The sequence below is a fragment of the Manis pentadactyla genome, chromosome 3, assembly GCF_030020395.1.
Source record: "Manis pentadactyla isolate mManPen7 chromosome 3, mManPen7.hap1, whole genome shotgun sequence".
Taxonomy (NCBI): domain Eukaryota; kingdom Metazoa; phylum Chordata; class Mammalia; order Pholidota; family Manidae; genus Manis; species Manis pentadactyla.
In genome coordinates this window covers 71386349-71401127 of record NC_080021.1, presented here as the reverse complement: position 1 = coordinate 71401127, position 14779 = coordinate 71386349, and positions in this window count along the sequence as shown.

Below are 14779 nucleotides of genomic sequence, written 5' to 3'. Positions count from 1 at the left end.
GAAGAATATAATGAATGAAATGGAAAAGACATTACAGGGGATCAACAGCAGATTAGAGGATATAGAAGATCAGCAATCTGTAAGAATAATGAAAAGTACTCAGGCTGAACAGCAAAAAAAAAGTAATAATAATAATAATAATAATGAAGAAATGAGAATAGGTTAAGGGGCCTCTAGGAAAACATCAAATACTAACATTTGCATTACAGGAGTCCAAGAAGGAGAGAGAAAGAAAGGGATGGAAAACTTATTTGAACAAATAAGATCTGTAAACTTCCTTAACCTGGAGAAAGAAACAAACATTTATGTTTAGGAGTCACAGAGAGCCTCAAACAAGATGAACCCAATGAGCTCCACACCAAGACATAGTAATAAAATGCCAAAGATTAAAGGTAATCTTAAACAACAGAAAAGCAACTAGTTATGTCCAAGGAAACCCAATAAGACTATTAGCTAATTTTTCAGCAGGAACAGGCCAGAAGGGAGTGGCATGATACATTAAAAGTGCTCAAATGAGAACCTACAACCAAAAATACTCTACCTAGTAAAGTTACTTAGAATTGAAGGAGAGTTTCACAGATAATCAAGTTAAAGGAGTTCACCACCATTAAACAGGCCTTATGAGACATTAAAGGGACTTCTTTAAGAGAAAAAGAAAAAGTCACAACTGGAGGAAAATTACGGAAGGAAAAATCTCACTGGCAAAAGCAAACATAGTAAAGGTAGTAGGATTAATCACTTAAAAGCTAGTATGAAGGTTAGAAGATAAAAATAGTAAAACATATCTAAAGAGAACACTCAATAAAAAGTAAATGTGACATATATAAGACATTTGAGGAAGGGGATTAAAAATGTAGTACTGTTAAGATTTGTTTGGACTTAAGTGACCATCAACTTAACATAGACTGTTATAAAAACAGGATGTCATATAAACTTCATAACCAAAAAAACCTTATAGATACATGAAAAGGTAAAGAGAAAGGAATCTAAATATAATACTAAAGTCATGCACAAGGGAAAAGAGCAAAAGATGAAAGGATCAGAGAAAAATGACAAAGCCACCAGAATTAACTAAATGGCAATAAATACTACTTATGAATAATTAAATGTAAATGGACTAAAAAAAATGCTCCAATCAAGATAGGGTGACTGAATCGATTAAAAAAAAAAGACCCATCTATATGCTGCCTACAAGAGACTCCAGACCTCATGACATGCTAAGGCTGAAGGTGAAGGGATGGAAAAATACTCCATGCAAATGGAAATGAAAAAGAGCTGGAGTAGCAGGATTTATATAAGACAAAACAGACTTTAAAACAAAGACTAATGAGACAGAGGAAATTACATAATGATAAAGGGTTCAGCCCAGCAATAAAACAAGTGTAAATATCTATGCCCCCCAACAGAGGAACATCTAAATATATAAAGCAACTACTGCCAGCATAAAGGGAAAAATTGATAGCAATACAATAATAGTAGGGGACTCTAACACCCCATTTATACCAATAGATAAATTAGACATAAAATCAGTAAGGCAACAGCTTTAAATGACACATTAGACCACATGGACTTGAGACACACACAAACATACAGCATTCCAACCAAAAAACAGCAGAATACACATTACAAGTTCAGATGAAACATTTTCCAGGATAAGTTACATGTTAGACAATAAAACAAGTCTCAGTAAATTTAAGAAGACTGAAATCATATCAAGCATTTTTTTCTGACCACAAGGGTATATAACTTGAAATCAGTTACAAGAAAAAAACTGGAAAAACCACAAAGTTGAGGCTAAACAATATCACTAACCAACTAATGGGTTAAGAAAGAAATCAAGAAATAAAAAAATAATGAGACAAATGAAAATAGAAGCATAACAGTTCAAAATCTTCAGGATACAGCTAATGCAGTTCTAAGAGGCTGATAGTGATTCAGGCCTACGTCAAACAAAAAATCTCATCTAATCTTATATCAAAAGGAATTAGAAAAAGAAAAAACAAAGCCCAGAGTTAATAAAAGGAAAGAAATAATAAAGATCAGATGGAAATAAATGAAATAGGAACTAACAACAATACAAAAGAATAAAGTAAGAGCTGAGTCTTTGAAAAAATAATTGACAAACCTTTAGCTAGGCTCATCAGGAAAAAAAAGACTCAAAAATCAGAAATGAAAGAGGATACAATTGATCCCATAGAAACACAATTATAAGAGATGACTGTAAATTACATGCCATTGGACAACATAGAAAAAAATAAATTCCTAGAAACATGCAATCTTCTAAGATTGAACCCAAAGAGAGAAAATCTGAACAGACCAATTACTAGTAACAAGAATTGGTAATAACAACAACCTCTCAAAACAAAATTCCAGAACCAGATGGATTCACAGGTTAATTCTGCCAAACATTTACAGAAGAGTAAATACGTATCCTTAAACTATTCCAGAAAGTTGAAGAGGAAGGGATGCTTCCAAATTCATTTTGTGAGGCCAGTACCATCCTGATACCAAACCCAGAAAAAGGCACTACAAAAAAAAAAAGTTACTAATAACCTGGTGAGTATGGATGCAAAAATCCTCAACAAAATATTAGTAAACTGGATTCAAAAATACATTAAAAGGATCATTCACCACAATCAAGGGGGATTTATTCCAGGAATGCAGGGATGGTTCGATATCTGCAGATCAATGTGATATACCACATTAACAAAAGGATGGATAAAATGTATGATTATCTCAGTAGACGCAGAAAGAACATTTGACAAAATTCAACATCCATTCATGCTAAAAACTCTCAACAAGTGGGCATAGAAGAAACATACCTTAACATAATAAAGGCCAATATGACAAATCCACAGCTAACATCATACTTGATGGTGAGAAGCTGAAAGCTTCAGTGTGATACCTAACAAAACACAAATAGCATTTTTTACAGAACTAGAGCTAATAGTCCTCAAATTTGTAATTTGTATGGAACCAAAAAAGATCCTGAATGGCCAGTGCAATCTTGAGATAAAAAAAAAAACAGAGCTGGAGGTTATCACGCGCCTGGATTTTGAAACTATACTACAAATCTATAGTAATTGAAATAATATGACACTGGCACAAAAATAGGTCAGTGGAACAGAGTAGAGAGCCCAGAAATAAACCCATACATATATTAATATATGACAAAGGAGGTGAGACTATACAATAGGGAAAAGAGTATCTTCAGTAGATGGTGCTGGGAAACTGAACAGCTTCATGCAAAGTAATGAAACTAGACCACTGTCTTATTCTTTACATACACACAAAAAAACCCTCAAAATGAACTGAAGACCTGAAACGATAAAACTCTAAAGAAAACAGGGAAGCAAACTCTTGAACACTGGCATTGGCAATTTTTTTCTAGATGTTTCTCCAGGCAAGGGAAGCAAAAGCAAAAATAAACAGGTGGGACTATATCAAACTAAAAAGCTGTGTGTAGCAAAGGAAACCATCAACAAAATGAAAAGACAACCTTCCAAATGGGAGAATATATTTGCAAATGATGTATCAGATAAGGGGTTAATATCCAAAGTATATAAAGAACTCATACAACTCAACACCAAAAAAACCCAATGATTAGAAAATGGGCAGAGGACCTGAACATTTTTCCAAAAAAGGCATACAGATGGCCAACAGACACATAAAAAGATGCTTAACATCACTAATCAGGGAAATAAAAATCCAAACAACAATGAGACATCACCTCACACCAGTCAGAATGGCTAGTATCCAAAAGATAAGGAATGATAGGTGTTGGTGAGAATGTGGAGAAAAAGGAACCAACCCATTGGTGAGAATGTAAGATGGTACAGCCACTATGGAAAACAGTATGGAAGTTCCTCAAAAAATTAAAATGGGAAATACCATACAACCCAATAAATCCATGTTGGGTATTTGCCTGAAGAAAACAAAATCACTAATTGAAAAGATATCTGCACTCCTATTTACTGCAGCACTATTTACAATAGCTAAGATGTGGAAGCAATTTTAAATGTCCACTGATAGATGAACAGATAAAGGATAAATACAATGAAGTATTAATCATAAAAAAAGAAATCTTACCATTTGTGACAAAATGGATGGACCTAGAGCGCTCAGTGAAGTAAAATACGTATGATACCACTTTTATGTGGAATCTAAAGTAAAACAAATGAACAAATAAAACATACTCAAATACAAACAACAAATTGGCGGTTGCCATAGGGGAGGATGGTGGGGGAATGGGCAGTGGGAGGATGGGTGAATAAGGGTGAGCTTCCTATTGTAGTCACAGGGACACAAAGTATAGGGAATATAGTCATTAACATTGTAATAACTTTGCATGGTGACAGATGGTAACTACACTTAACTGTGGTGAACATTTCATAATGTATGTAATTGTTAAATCACTATTGTACACCTGGAAATAATATTGTATATCAATAATAAATAATTCCCATGAGTCTGTGTCTCAGTGGTGAAGAAGACATAACATGAGGTAATAAATACTTTGGAAAAACCATCCTAATAACTTCTCCAAAATAGAAGTTCCTCTGTGGGTTAAAATCTGGCAGGAAGAAATTTAAACTTCTAGGAATTAGCCTAATAAAGTTAGCTCTGGGATCACCAGGTGTAATAAGACACTTGGTTTTAGGACAGAATATCATTAACAGGCCTGTTACTGTCACAATATTTCTCATGAGACTTCAGCCATTTCTGAGTCCTCTTTCCCCTTCACATCCAAGAGATTAACATTTCTTAAAGTTGTTTTTCCTTGTGGACCTTGTAAGCAGGCTAGCTCTTTACCGGTACTAGTGCAACCATTTGAGAATGGAGAGGATAATAAAAATAGCATAACCAAGTAAGGATCCAGAAATCTTGTATGATCCCCTTGGGATTGCTGTTTTAGTCCACTTCATATGGGCTAGAAGCCATATTCCTACAGCTGGAGCTTCACAAACTTTTCTCATCTGACAGATTCTCCAGCCTCTTCTAAGGGTCAGAGTACTCCTTCCCTAAAGTCAGATTAGAACCTGAGTGTAATTTCAATATTCCCAGGAAGGTAAATGAGATTACCCAAATAGTGTCCCCCATTCCACACCAAACAGCTATGGCTATTACAGGGCAGTCCCTCACAACTGCTTTCTTCTGAGCTGGAGAAGACTTAGTGTGGGGGTGAAAGGCCAAACTCTCCATAACCAGAGGTATGAAAAGCCTTCTGTTAATGTTGCCTAATCCATCCTTTTTGTTGTCCAGTCATGCTTTTTATCAAAAGTTTGATGAGAACTAAAGTGTAGTGGGGAGGTCATTCTGTAATACTAGTGTTAGCAACAAGGGTAGAGAAGTTACATCAACACAGATCTTGGAGATAACATACTCTTTAAGCAACTCTAAGGCAAATTGCCTAACATCTGAACTTCTGCCTTCCCTTCTGCAAGGGGGAACACCTGGTTATGTAGACTAGTCTGTGACCAAGGACAAAGCCTTGCTAGGTTGGCCCAATGAGATTCTCCTTCAGGAATCTGAACCTCAAGAGAGAGGGCATTTGATATCCAGAGCTCAAATAAGGATGTCATGAGGTACAAATGTATCTGTGAGCAGTTCATACAAAACAGATTCTAAGGAAACTACTTAGGCCATTGATTCAGCACTTAACTATGTGTCAATCCATTATTTTAATAGACATTTTGTAGCTTAGGCAGCCACTCAACAGATCAGGTAGCTTGCCCAAAGATCCAAACCCAGGTCTAGCCACGAGGACCATACTTTTAGAAACTATACATTATACTGCCTTGCTAAGCAGACACTGCCAGAGAAGAGACAGGGAAAGAAAGTGGAGCAGGAGTGTGGGAGAAAGCAGCAGATGCAGCAAGAAGCTACATCTCAGAATGTTCAGACCCCAGGGTCTGCTTCCTACAGCCTTCACGAGGATATGTCTCCACTATCATGAACATGAACCCCATGAAAAGCCCCCAGTTAACCTGAAGGAATTTGAATCTCTGTTTGCTATAATGGAAAAAGCTCACTCCTATTTCGTGATGATTCTTAGATGGAAATTCATAAGTTTTGTTCTCTGCAAATGTTCAACTAGGAACTTTAAACATGTTTTCTGGTACTTCCTTCAGAAAGTTTGGATATGTAACTTTTATAAATTTCAGCTAATACAAAGAAACAGGATTATTATGCAGCTTCGTGATTATAGGTCACAGCTCAACAGTAAAGAAACTCTTAAAACTTACACACAAAAAAAACTCAAATAAATGCATAGCTTAAAGATAAATGTAATACATGATGAAATTTCTTAACAAAGACTATTGATGGGACTAGTGGAAAGTTGCAGGAGACCAGTAAGTCACTGTGCTTCTGTTTTAAATTATGGCCAGAAAGAAGTCTAATATTAAAAATGGGTTGTTTCTCCTTTTCTCACTATTCTATCAGACTTCAAGATAGGTTTTGGGATGACTTAGAAAATATAGGTGTAAAAGTAAAAGTTGTGATTTAGAAAAGTTGTATTTTACTATAAAAGTATATTGAACATCTAAAGACTATATTTTAGAATCAAATTTGAAGGCTAAATGATTTTACCAGTCATGGATATTAACAATAAAATTCGATAATTACTAGACATGGTGTCCTTTTTTCATCATTAACCAAACCAAACCATTCATTCTCCTAAACAGTTCAACACTTCGCTGTCATTCTGTGTAATAGAGAAACCTGCTGGGTTAAATGAGAAACACTTTTCATACATCCTTTTGTGACCCAAACATTTTGAGAACAGAGACCATGTTTTATAATCTTTGATACTTTTATTTATTTATTTTTTTTTATTTTTTATTTTTTTTTTTAGATAATTATTTTTTATTGAAGGGTAGTTGACACACAGTATTACATTACATTAGTTTCAGGTGTACAACACAGTGATTCAACATTTATATACATGATAATTCTAAGTACCAGCTATCACCATACCAAGTTGTTACAATATTTTGACTATATTCCTTATGCTATACATTACATCCCGGTTGCTTATTTATTTTACAATTGGAAGTGTGTACTTTTTCTTGGTTGTTGTTGTTAGGGCATCTCTCATATTTATTGATCAAATGGTTGTTAACAACAATAAAATTCTGTATAGGGGAGTCAATGCTCAATGCACAATCATTAATCCACCCCAAGCCTAATTTTCGTCAGTCTCCAATCTTCTGAAGCATAACGAACAAGTTCTTACATGGAGAACAAATTCTTACATAGTGAATAAGTTACATGGTGAACAGTACAAGGGCAGCCATCACAGAAACTTTTGGTTTTGCTCATGCATTATGAACTATAAACAGTTCAAATATGAATACACATTTGATTTTTATACTTGATTTATATGTGGATACCACATTTCTCTCTTTATTATTTTTAATAAGATGCTGAAGTGGTAGGTAGATACAACATAAAGGTAGAAAACATAGTTTAGTGTTGTAAGAGAGCAAATGTAGATGATCAGGTGTGTGCCTGTAGACTATGTGTTAATCCAAGCTAGACAAGGGCAATAAAACATCCACATATGCAGAAGATTTCTCTCAGAACAGGGGGGGTGAGGTTCTAAGCCTCACCTCTGTTGATCCCCAATTTCTCACCTGATGACCCCCCTGCGACTGTGCCTGTCTTAGGTTGTTCCTCCCTTGAGGAATCTTACCCGTCTCTGGCTAACCAGTCATCTTCCGGGGCCATACAGGGAAATGTTAAGTTGGTAAGTGAGAGAGAAGCCTTATTGTTTGAAATGGTTAGCTTTTTATTTCTTTGCATATTTATGCCCTGTGGCTTCTATGCCCAGCATTTGTCTTGAGGTATCTTTACCACTTGGAGGAGTTACGATACTCGGTAAATTTGATATGAGGCACGAATTCTATTTAAGAATTCATTGTAATTAGGAAGAAAGAAGAAAAGCTATAGAAGTAGCAGGCGGGAGAAAACATGGGAAGATTGATTATTTCTTTGACATATCTTCTTGTAGAGTAACTTCAGCATGTATAGATTTTAAGCTACTACTTAAATTGTGCACACACATTAACATAATAGGAGTATAGTTACATAACCAAAGCATACCTGTAATTACCAGCCATCTCCAGTGAAACCAAGAAAACCAGTTAGGCACCCTAGGCATTTGTGAAAACTTATCAATGATATGATGGTTATTATCTAACTGAATTTGAGTAGTTTGAGAAAAATCAGACAAATTAAAACAACCCATTCCTGGGCACTGTTCACATCCCATATGTTCTTTTAACAGTAAATAGTCTGTAGTTGTAAGATTTTGGAGCGCTACAATTTGCACTTCTCCTAATTCTTGGTTGAGTTCCAACAGTATAGATCCAGTCAAATTTGTTGTTTTACTGTATGCACAGGCCAGCTTAGATATCTCCTTCATTCCCATGGCAAGTCCAGGAGCTGGTGGGATGAGTGCATCTACAGCTGTAGCAGTGCGTGGATCTTTGTTGGGGTTTTTTGATGATCATCTTCTGGCATGAGTCTTCCCGAGAGTGCTGATGTTGGAAGTTCTCTTTCATATCGTTTCTTAGTTCATTTTCGGGGTAGCCAAATTAGGCTTTGATCCTCTGTATAAACACAAACAGACCCTTTGCCTACACTTTTATATGTCCTTTATATCATTGTGTAGAACTCATTAGAGGTCACCACATAGGAACTGCATTTTTTTTTTTAATCATTAATCTACACTTACATGACGAATACTTTGTTTACTAGGCTCTCCCCTATACCAGGTCCCCCCTATATACCCCTTTACAGTCACTGTCCATCAGCGTAGCAACCTGTTGTAGAATCACTACTTGTCTTCTCTGTGTTGTACAGCCCTCCCCTTTCTCCCACCCCGCTATGGATGCTAATCTTAATACCCCCCTACTTCTCCCCCCTTATCCCTCCCTACCCACCCATCCTCCCCAGTCCCTTTCCCTTTGGTACCTGTTAGTCCATTCTTGAGTTCTGTGATTCTGCTGCTGTTTTGTTCCTTCAGTTTTTCCTTTGTTCTTATATTCCACAGATGAGTGAAATCATTTGGTATTTCTCTTTCTCTGCTTGGCTTGTTTCACTGAGCAAAATACCCTCCAGCTCCATCCATGTTGCTGCAAATGGTTGGATTTGCCCTTTTCTTATGGCTGAGTAGTATTCCATTGTGTATATGTACCACATCTTCTTTATCCATTCATCTATCGATGGACATTTAGGTTGCTTCCAATTCTTGGCTATTGTAAATAGTGCTGCGATAAACATAGGGGTGCACTGATCTTTCTCATACTTGATTGCTGCATTCTTAGGGTAAATTCCTAGGAGTGCAATTCCTGGGTCAAATGGTAAGTCTGTTTTGAGCATTTTGATGTACCTCCATACTGCTTTCCACAATGGTTGAACAAGTTTACATTCCCACCAGCAGTGTAGGAGGGTTCCCCTTTCTCCACAGCCTCGCCAACATTTGTTGTTGTTTGTCTTTTGGATGGCAGCCATCCTTACTGGTGTGAGGTGATACCTCATTGTAGTTTTAATTTGCATTTCTCTGATAATTAGCGATGTGGAGCATCTTTTCATGTGTCTGTTGGCCATCTGTATTTCTTTTTTGGAGAACCGTCTGTTCAGTTCCTTTGCCCATTTTTTAATTGGGTTATTTGTTTTTTGTTTGTTGAGGCGTGTGAGCTCTTTATATATTCTGGACGTCAAGCCTTTATCGGATGTGTCATTTTCAAAGATATTCTCCCATACTGTAGGGTTTCTTTTTGTTCTATTGATGGTGTCTTTTGCTGTACAGAAGCTTTTCAGCTTAATATAGTCCCACTTGTTCATTTTTGCTGTTGTTTTCCTTGCCCGGGGAGATATGTTCAAGAAGAGGTCACTCATGTTTATGTCTAAGAGGTTTGTGCCTATGTTTTCTTCCAAGAGTTTAATGGTTTCATGACTTACATTCAGGTCTTTGATCCATTTTGAGTTTACTTTTGTATATGGGGTTAGACGATGGTCCAGTTTCATTCTCCTACATGTAGCTGTCCAGTTTTGCCAGCACCATCTGTTGAAGAGACTGTCATTTCGCCATTGTATGTCCATGGCTCCTTTATCAAATATTAATTGACCATATATGTCTGAGTTAATGTCTGGATTCTCTAGTCTGTTCCATTGGTCTGTGGCTCTGTTCTTGTGCCAGTACCAAATTGTCTTGATTACTATGGCTTTATAATAGAGCTTGAAGTTGGGGAGTGAGATCCCCCCTACTTTATTCTTCTTTCTCAGGATTGCTTTGGCTATTCGGGGTCTTTGGTGTTTCCATATGAATTTTTGAATTATTTGATCCAGTTCATTGAAGAATGTTGCTGGTAGTTTCATAGGGATTGCATCAAATCTGTATATTGCTTTGGGCAGGATGGCCATTTTGACGATATTAATTCTTCCTAGCCATGAGCATGGGATGCGTTTCCATCTGTTAGTGTCCCCTTTAATTTCTTTTAAGAGTGACTTGTAGTTTTCAGAATATAAGTCTTTCACTTCTTTGGTTAGGTTTATTCCTAGGTATTTTATTTTTTTTGATGCAATTGTGAATGGAGTTGTTTTCCTGATTTCTCTTTCTGTTGGTTCATTGTTGGTATATAGGAAAGCCACAGATTTCTGTGTGTTGATTTTGTATCCTGCAACTTTGCTGTATTCCGATATCAGTTCTAGTAGTTCTGGGGTGGAGTCTTTAGGGTTTTTTATGTACAGTATCATGTCATCTGCAAATAGTGACAGTTTGACTTCTTCTTTGCCAATCTGGATTCCTTGTATTTTTTTGTTTTGTCTGATTGCCGTGGCTAGGACCTCTAGTACAATGTTAAATAACAGTGGGGAGAGTGGGCATCCCTGTCTAGCTCCCGATCTCAGCGGAAATGCTTTCAGCTTCTCGCTATTCAATATAATGTTGGCTGTGGGTTTTTCATAGATGGCCTTTATTATGTTGAGGTACTTGCCCTCTATTCCCATTTTGCTGAGAGTTTTTATCATGAATGGATGTTGAACTTTGTCAAATGCTTTTTCAGCATCTATGGAGATGATCATGTGGTTTTTGTCTTTCTTTTTGTTGATGTGGTGGATGATATTGATGGACTTTCGAATGTTGTGCCATCCTTGCATCCCTGGGATGAATCCCACTTGGTCATGGTGTACGATGGTTTTGATGTATTTTTGAATTCGGTTTGCTAAAATTTTGTTGAGTATTTTTGCGTCTACGTTCATCAGGGATATTGGTCTATAGTTTTCTTTTTTGGTGGTGTCTTTGCCTGGTTTTGGTATTAGGGTGATGTTAGCTTCATAGAATGAGTTTGGGAGTATCCCCTCCTCTTCTATTTCTTGGAAAACTTTAAGGAGAATGGGTATTATGTCTTCCCTGTATGTCTGATAAAATTCCGAGGTAAATCCATCTGGCCCGGGGGTTTTGTTCTTTGGTAGTTTTTTGATTACCGCTTCAATTTCGTTGCTGGTAATTGGTCTGTTTAGATTTTCTGTTTCTTTTTGGGTCAGTCTTGGAAGGTTGTATTTTTCTAGGAAGTTGTCCATTTCTCCTAGGTTTCCCAGCTTGTTAGCATATAGGTTTTCATAGTAGTCTCTAATAATTCTTTGTATTTCTGCGGGATCTGTTGTGATTTTTCCTTTCTCGTTTCTGATACTGTTGATTTGTGTTGACTCTCTTTTCCTCTTAATAAGTCTGGCTAGAGGCTTATCTATTTTGTTTATTTTCTCGAAGAACCAGCTCTTGGTTTCATTGATTTTTGCTATTGTTTTATTCTTCTCAATTTTATTTATTTCTTCTCTGATCTTTATTATGTCCCTCCTTCTGCTGACCTTAGGTCTCATTTGTTCTTCTTTTTCCAATTTTGATAGTTGTGACATTAGACCGTTCATTTGGGATTGCTCTTCCTTTTTTAAATATGCTTGGAGTGCTATATACTTTCCTCTTAAGACTGCTTTTGCTGCGTCCCACAGAAGTTGGGGCTTAGTGTTGTTGTTGTCATTTGTTTCCATATATTGCTGGATCTCCATTTTGATTTGGTCATTGATCCATTGATTATTTAGGAGCGTGTTGTTTAGCCTCCATGTGTTTGTGAGCCTTTTTGCTTTCTTTGAACAGTTTATTTCTAGTTTAATGCCTTTGTGGTCTGAAAAGTTGGTTGGTAGGATTTCAATCTTTTGGAATTTACTGAGGCTCTTTTTGTGTCCTAGTATGTGGTCTATTCTGGGGAATGTTCCATGTGCACTTGAGAAGAACGTGTATCCTGTTGCTTTTGGATGTAGAGTTCTGTAGATGTCTATTAGGTCCATCTGTTCTAGTGTGTTGTTCAGTGCCTCTGTGTCCTTACTTATTTTCTGTCTGGTGGATCTGTCCTTTGGAGTGAGTGGTGTGTTGAAGTCTCCTAGAATGAATGCGTTGCATTCTATTTCCTCCTTTAGTTCTGTTTATATTTGTTTCAGGTATGTTGGTGCTCCTGTATTGGGTGCATATATATTTATAATGGTTATATCCTCTTGATGGACTGAGCCCTTTATCATTATGTAATGTCCTTCTTTGTCTTTTGTTACTTTCTTTATTTTGAAGTCTGTTTTGTCTGATACCAGAATTGCAACACCTGCTTTCTTCTCTCTGTTGTTTGCTTGAAATATCTTTTTCCATCCCTTGACTTTAAGTCTGTGCGCGTCTTTGGGTTTGAGGTGAGTCTCTTGTAAGCAGCATATGGATGGATCTTGCTTTTTTATCCATTCTATTACTCTGTGTCTTTTGATTGGTGCATTCAGTCCATTTACATTTAGGGTGATTATTGAAAGGTATGAATTTATTGCCATTGCAGGCTTTAAGTTTGTGGTTACCAAAGGTTTAGGGTTAGCTTCTTTACTGTCTTACTGTCTAACTTAACTCGCTTGTTGAGCTATTATAAACACAATCTGATGATTCTTTATTTCTCTCCCTTCTTATTCCTCCTCCTCCCTTCTTCATATGTTGGGTGTTTTGTTGTGTGCTCTTTTTAGGAGTGCTCCCATCTAGAGCAGTCCCTGTAGGATGCCCTGTAGAGGTGGTTTGTGGGAGGCAAATTCCCTCAACTTTTGCTTGTCTGGGAATTGTTTAATCCCTCCTTCATATTTAAATGATATTCGTGCTGGATACAGTAGTCTCGGTTCGAGGCCCTTCTGTTTCATTGCATTAAGTATATCATGCCATTCTCTTCTGGCCTGTAGGGTTTCTGTTGAGAAGTCTGATGATAGCCTGATGGGTTTTCCTTTGTAGGTAACCTTTTTTTTCTCTCTGGCTGCTTGTAATACTTTGTCCTTGTCTTTGATCTTTGCCATTTTAATTATTATGTGTCTTGGTGTTGCCCTCCTTGGATCCCTTGTCATGGGAGTTCTGTGTACCTCTGTGGTCTGAGAGGCCATTTCTTCCCCTAGTTTGGGGAAATTTTCAGCAATTATTTCTTCAAAGACATTTTCTATCCCCTTTTCTCTCTCTACTTCTTCTGGAATGCCTATGATTCTTATATTATTTCTTTTATATTGATCACTCAGCTCTCTTAAAATTCTTTCATTCCTGGAGATCCTTTTATCTCTCTCTGCATCAGCTTCTCTGCGTTCCTGTTCTCTGTTTTCTAGTCCATTAATGGTCTCTTGCATCTCGTCCATTCTGTTTTGAAGTCCTTCCAGAGCTTGTTTTATTTCTGAATTCTCCTTCCTTAGTTCTTGCATATTTCTCTGCAAGTCCATCAGCATGGTTATGACTTTTGTTTTGAATTCTTTTTCAGGTAGACTGGCTAAATCTATCTCCCCAGATTCCTTCTCAGGGGAAGATGTAGCAGATGCCGAAGCTGTCTGGGTTAGTCTTGTCTGAATCATATTTTTTTGCCTTTTCATGTTGACAGGTGCTATTGACTGTCAGCTGGGAGGGCCAAAATTTTCACTTACTACTGGCCTTTCTTTACTGGGGCAACTGCGACCCCTAGTGGCTTGTGTTGGGTAATTGCGTGTAGAGTGGGTCTTTGTGTCTTGCCTGGCCGGAAGGGAGAAATTTCCCTTTCTGTGGGCGGAATTTGTCTCAGGCTGCTTCTCTGCTTTCGCAGCGCCCGGTGGGGTGATGGATGGGGGGGCTGCTTGACTGTTTGCCTCCGTGAGGGGTCTCAGAGCTGTTGCCCAGGGGGTTAGTGCACCCGGTTTTCCCTGTAATTTCCAGCTGCTGTACTGTGACCTGGGTTTTTTCCGTCAAGCTGTTAAGTCCCTGTCCCTTTAAGACTTTCAAAAAGCCCCCGCTTTTCTTTGTCACAGGGGCATCAGCTTCAGCACCCGCTCTGAGGTCTTACCCCCTGTTCTCCCAGTATCCAGGGCCCCCTGGGCATATACTGTGTCTGCGCTCTGGCCCGGATGGCTGGGGCTGGGTGTTCGGCAGTCCTGGGCTCCGTCTCCCTCCCGCTCTGCCTATTGTTCTCCCGCCGGGAGCTGGGGGGAGGGGCGCTCGGGTCCCGCAGGGCCGGGGCTTGTATCTTACCCCTTTCACCAGTCGCTGGGTTCTCGCTGGTGTAGCTGCAGTCTGGCCACTGTCCTGCGTCTTCTGGTCTCTCTTTTAGGGCTAGTTGTGTTTGTTGTATTTTCAAAAGTATATATGTTTTTGGGAGGAGATTCCCACTGTCCTACTCACGCCGCCATGTTGGCTCCGCCTCTCAAAGCCACAGATTTCTGTGTGTTGATTTTGTATTCTGCAGCTTTGCTGTAT